We start from the raw sequence: 6,662 nt of genomic DNA, 5'->3' as shown, positions 1-6,662 counted from the left end.
CAACCATCCTCCCCTCCCTGCAAAAAACCCTAATATAACCAAAGCAGCAGTAAACCATGGCAAATTGGAAAATGTGTTACCACTAAAAGTCTAAGAAAAATTATCTGAACAAACCACATTGTTAAGCATAAAATAGCTGGTTTTTGTCAATTGCTTCACAGGAGAGTGGGTGGAAATTTGACACCCTTACTATAGTGAACAGTAAGGCATGGAAATCAATACTAAAAAATGCTCTATTTATATTTTTGTACAAAATGTTAAGTGGCTGAAACAATGTTAACTGTTAACTGTACATTAACATACTATTATGCTGTAGCATGGTAGAGCTACTCCAATTAAGAGAATGCAAGCATTCTCTTAATTGAGAGATGTTAAATGTTTTAACATTTTTGTGGTTTCCTTCCCCAGGGAGGAATAGGACCCCTACTAAATGGGCAGAAGCAATTGGTGATGGACAGGGGGGACAAGGCTGAACTCCTCAACGAGTTCTTTGCCTCAGTGTTCCTAAGAGAGGGGCAAGACAAGTCTCTCACTGGGATTGTAGAGAGGCAGCAGCAAGGCACCAGACTGCCATGTGTAGACCCTGAGATGGTGCAGAGTCACTTGGAAGAACTGGATGCCTTTAAGTCGGCAGGCCCAGATGAGCTCCATCCGAGGGTACTGAAGGCACTGGCCCACGTCATTGCACAGCCACTGGCGGGAATATTTGAATGCTTGTGGCGCACGGGCCAGGTCCCGGAGGACTGGAAAAGGGCCAATGTTGTCCCCATTTTCAAGAAGGGGAGGAAGGAGGACCTGGGCAACTATAGGCCAGTCAGTCTCACCTCCATTCTTGGCAAAGTCTTTGAAAAAATTATCAAGGCTCACATTTGTGAGAGCCCAGCAGGACAAATTATGCTGAGGGGAAACCAGCACGGGTTTGTAGCAGGCAGATCAAGCCTGACTAATCTAGTCTCTTTTTATTACGTTACAAAATGCCTGGACACAGGAGTAGGGGTGGATGTCGTATACTTAGACTTCAGGAAGGCCTTCGATACGGTATCCCACCCCATACTGGTGAACAAGTTAAGAGGCTGTGACTTGGATGACTACACAGTCCGGTGGGTGGCGAATTGCCTGGAGGGTCGCACCCAGAGAGTCGTGGTGGATGGGTCAGTTTTGACCTGGAAGGGTGTGGGCAGTGGGGTCCCGCAGGGCTCGGTCCTTGGACCGATACCCTTTAATGGCTTCATCAGCGACTTGGATGAGGGAGTGAAGTGTACTCTGTCCAAGTTTGCGGATGACACAAAGCTGTGGGGAGAAGTGGACATGCCGGAGGGCAGGGAACAGCTGCAAGCAGACCTGGACAGGTTGGACAAGTGGGCAGAAAACAACAGAATGTAATTCAACAAGGAGAAATGCAAAGAGCTGCACCTAGGGAGGAAAAATGTCCAGCATACCTACTGCCTAGGAAATGACCTGCTGGGTGGCACAGAAGTGGAAAGGGATCTTGGAGTCCTAGTGGGCTCCAGGATGAACATGAGTCAGCAGTGTGACGAAGCCATCAGAAAAGCTAATGGCACTCAGCAGATGCATGACGAATAGATCCAAAGAAGTGATACTTCCCCTCTATCGGGCGCTGGTCAGACCGCAGTTGGAGTACTGCGTGCGATTCTGGGCACTGCACTTCAAGAGGGATGCGGATAACCTGGAGAGGGTCCAGAGAAGGGCCACTCGTATGGTTAAGGGCTTGCGGGCCAAGCCCTATGAGGAGAGACTAAAGAACCTAGATCTTTTCAGCCTCCGCAAGAGAAGGTTGAGAGGCGACCTTGTGGCTGCCTGTAAGTTCATCATGGGGGCACAGAAGGGAATTGGTGAGGTTTTATTCACCAAGGCGCCTCCAGGGGTTATAAGAAATAATGGTCACAAGCTAGCAGAGAGCAGATTTAGATTGGACATTAGGAAGAACTTCTTCACAGTTCGAGTGGCCAAGGTCTGGCACGGGCTCCCAAGGGAGGTGGTGCTCTCCCCTACCCTGGGGGTCTTCAAGAGGAGGTTGGATATGCATCTAGCTGGGGTCATCTAGACCCAGCACTCTTTCCTGCCTATGCAGGGGGTCGGACTCGATGATCTATTGAGGTCCCTTCCGACCCTAACAGCTATGAATTTCAATTATCCCAAATTTTAGAGTTGTTAAGGCACCCCATGCCTCTTCAGACAGTGTGTTCAGAACCAGGTTCTGATAATTAAGGGAAAAAAAGCTTTTTCAAATAAAACCTATAGCGCTTGAGAACTTTTCCCCTTATTCTGCAAAATCCTTAGTGTTAAATTTTTATTCTTTTGAAATCAATAGGAAAACACTTTCCAGTAACTGGGTGTGTTTACACGTTCATTGATGCACTGTAATTGCAGCTGTAATTGGCGCTACTGCACATTAGCGCACACGAATTTATTTTAACAATGTTAATGTTCATTAGATTAAACCTACTGCGCATTGGCACATTAGCACAGGTTTTGTTCACTGTGCTAATATGCAGTAGAATTAGTTGTCTGCGCACTGTCTTGTATAGATGAGACCACTGTATAGACACCTAATTTCTATTTATTTCAATGGAAGTGAAGGGAATAAAGGATTTACTTGAGAATCTGAGCCTTATTGCCTTATAAGGGGCTAAGATTCAATCCTTTAAATAAATGCTTTCCAGTTTCCTGTCTCAAAGTCAGAGTTCTCAGTCCTTTGCAGGATGAGACCTTTTCATTACAGAAATTACACCAGAGTCTTTACGTTTTTGCAAAAAACATCCAATGTTTTCAGATCTTCCTTGCTTAAATAATATTTTAATTTACTATTTTTGTCACATCCTGTATATTAGAAAGATTTTATACTGAGAAATACAATAGGGAAGCCAACAACAATAATGATGGTAATTTGGGCCAAAATATTTATCTTGATGTATGCATTAGAAATACCCAAAGGAAAACAAACAAAAAAGAGTGGGATTTTTGTTAAAAATAAACTTATATATAAACACACGTATTAATTAATCAAGTGAGTCTCATACTCTGATAATTTTGCATTATTCTTTATATATTAACTCCAATGGAGTTCTGCTACTCAGCAATGGAAATTACCCATCCACAGTCAGTAGTATTGGGGTGTAGTTCTTAAGCCCTAGAGTTAAAGTGGTCAATTTATATAAAGTAAATATGATTTTAAATATATATTCTTTCATGACATAACTGAAAAATTGAATTGAAATAGCATTACTGTGCTCTTGAATAGAAATTTGCCTGCCTAACTCCAATATGAAACCCCCATTTTTCTTGTCTTTAAACATATTATTAATATGGTAAAACTATAGTAGAGTTGAATTTATATGTAATGCTCAGTTCTAAATCAAAGTGAGCAAACTGAATGTAATAGGTGAGATTTGACCATTCTTGTGTTTTCCTTGTTCATACAAATATTCTATTGTTTACTAAAAATAAAAACATTTTAAAACAAGAAAATATACATAGAATGTGATTAGTATGGAGACACGTTAATTAATCCTTGAATTTTTAATGAGGACATTATTTATTTTCATATATGTTAGCAGAAATGTACAAGAAAATAATTGGAGACCCCTGTGTAGTATAATTGACCAAATTTGTAGGGTTGCTGCCTAGATCCAGGAAGCATTTACTTTAAAGTGTTTTATTACTAAATTATCTTAAAGTTTTTATCAGAATGGTGCACTATGGGGTAAAACACGATTCACCTTGTGGATATACCAGAAAACCCGCAGGTAAAACAGTACAGAAGTTGCAGGGTACAGAGAATAAAATTGTTGCAATCTTGGCTTCATTGAACATCTTCAGATAGCTTAATCTGCCAGTCATGAAGGGTACTGTGGAAGGGCATGACAGTACAGAAAAGGAGAATCATCTGGTCATGAATGCTCTGTACATGTGCAACCTAGTTTATCCAGAACCTCTGTGTACATGTCCATAAACAACTTACTCTTTTTGCATGGCCTTATTTAGAATAGGAAAAGGTTGTTTTTTTTTTAAACTTGGTAGTTAATATTTAAACATCACTTAAAATATATTTTAGCACCTGGTATAGTTAGAGATTAATCTTCTTCTGTAAATACTGATTTAAATGCTCATAATACAACCCCCGCCAACCAAAAAATCTACACCTTTTGTTCTAGATAAAATAGTTGAACTAGATGGAGGACCCATATAAAATAGTTTACAAGAAGGACCATTCTTCAGGGCTTAACACTTGGAATCTGGGCACATGCTTGTCTGTTGTTTTTTCCCATGCCAGTTAAAACTTGGACCTAACATTTACCTTACCATGGGGAAGGAAGTATAAATTGAATTCAGTCGTCTGAAATGGAAACTATACAACATGAAAAAGAAAGAAGCCAAACTCAACAGCGACATATATTTTCTAAGCCTTTGCAAGAAACACAACTTAATTCCCCGAGGACTAAACATCTACAATCCCCTGACTACTACACACAACTCCAAATATGCTTCACAGCTATGCAGAAGAACTTCAGAGAAAATTAGAAATCATCTACTTCACCTACTCTACTCCAAAAGAGACCAACTCAGGAAGGAAATCACCATATACTACAACAACTTAAAAGATAGAAATCCATGCATGTTCCCTGACAATACGCAGTGGATACAAAGAGACTACGAAAAACTTTCTATGGCATTCATCCTACATAAAAAGAAAAAATGGAACAAATTACTCCAAGAACAAGCTCCCCAACCACAAAACAACCATCAGAAGAACAACACCAACACCTTACAACATTCCAGGCTCAGACTCGATGAAACTGAAAGCAGCAACCAACCTACAAATATTATCAATCTCTCCACACACACGCTTACCAAAACTGAAAAATCTGTCCTTTCTAAAGGCCTAAATTTCTGTCCAGAAAAATACCCTAACAAAATACTTCAATGTGGAGAACTAGAAGAATTCTTCCAACGCCTGCGCCTCAAAGAATAAAATTTCCACGACCAAACTGAACCCACTCCCAACAACAACTCATCCTCTGACAACATTCAAGAAAGGATCAATGCCAAAAAGCCCCAAAAATCATCAGATTGGACACCTCGCAGTGGACAAAACCCTAACCTTGACCGCTACATTGACTGCTTCAGGGAAAGAATGAACAATGAAATAATCAGCAACATGCGCCACCACAACAACCTCTCTCTGCCAGAGAAAAAGGCCATAGAATCTCTAAGATCTAACCACCAAATAGTAATAAAACCAGCAGATAAAGGAGGAGCCATAGTCATCCTAAACCGTGAGGATTACATAAAGGAAGCCAACAGACAGCTCTCTGACGCCACCTACTACAAAGAACTACAAGAAGATCCTACTCCCCTTTTCACCAAAAAAACTCAACAATACCATCAAATCATTTCCATCAAGACTACAAGAAAAACTATAGACCTTGATCCCCCCGCTACCTAACCCGGGGACTTTTTACATGCTCCCTAAAATCCACAAACAAGGGAACCCTGGCAGACCTATCATATCCAACCATGGGACCCTAACTGAGGAAATATCAGGTTTCGTTGAATCAATCCTAAAACTGCTTGTCACCCACAGAGCAAGTTTTGTACAAGACACTACAGACTTTCTACGGAAACTTCAAAACATAGACCACCTTCCCAGCAACACACTCCTAGCTACCATGGACATTATCAGCCTATATACCAACATCCCACACTAGGATGGCATCCAAGCCTGCCTTACATATCTACAGGAACAAGATTACAACTCAGAATACAGACCCAAAGATATTACTGACCTTATACACTTCATCCTCACACACAACAATTTCACTTTTAATAATCAACACTTCCTCCAGATGATGGAAACAGCTATGGGCACTAAAATGGCCCCACAGTATGCCAACCTTTTTATGAGCCACCTGGAAGAAGACTTCCTCAAGAACTGCACCATCAAACCCTTGCTATACTTAAGACACATCAATGACATCTTCATCATTTGGACTGAAAACCAACCATCTCTGATTGAGTTCCATCAGAAATTCAACAATCACCATCCCTCCATCCAACTTTCTTTAGAATACTCCAGCACCAACATCTCCTTTTTAGACACAATTATCAGTATCCAGAATGGTAAAATACAGACCACAGTATACAAGAAACCCACAGACCAACATACATATCTGCAAAGAACCAGCAATCACCCGAAACACACCAAAAAAGCTGTGATATACAGCCAAGCCCTCAGATACCACTGCATCTGTACTGAAGAGAACACCTGGGATTGCCACCTCACCAATCTTAAAAAGGCTTTCACCCAGCAAGGACGCTTGTCCAGAGAGGTAGATCGCACGTTTGAAAGAGCCACCTGGATACCATGTGAAGAACTGCTGCAGTACAGAAGAAAACCCCCCACAAATCGCACACCGCTGGTTATGACATATCACCCTTCCCTTGAACCTGTACGGAAAATCCTCAAAAAATTGCAACCCATACTAGAAAGAGACCCTATTCTTAAAAAGATCTTCCCAGAGCCACCCACCTAGCTTTCAAACAAGCACTGAACCTCGCCAACCTCATCACCAGAAGCAAATTTCCTCAAGCCCAGAACACACCAGAAGGATCCAGACCATGCCAGGACAAGAAATGCAAGA

Source organism: Alligator mississippiensis, chromosome 10 (assembly GCF_030867095.1).
Source record: "Alligator mississippiensis isolate rAllMis1 chromosome 10, rAllMis1, whole genome shotgun sequence".
Taxonomy (NCBI): Eukaryota; Metazoa; Chordata; order Crocodylia; family Alligatoridae; genus Alligator; species Alligator mississippiensis.
This window is presented reverse-complemented; position numbering follows the sequence as displayed.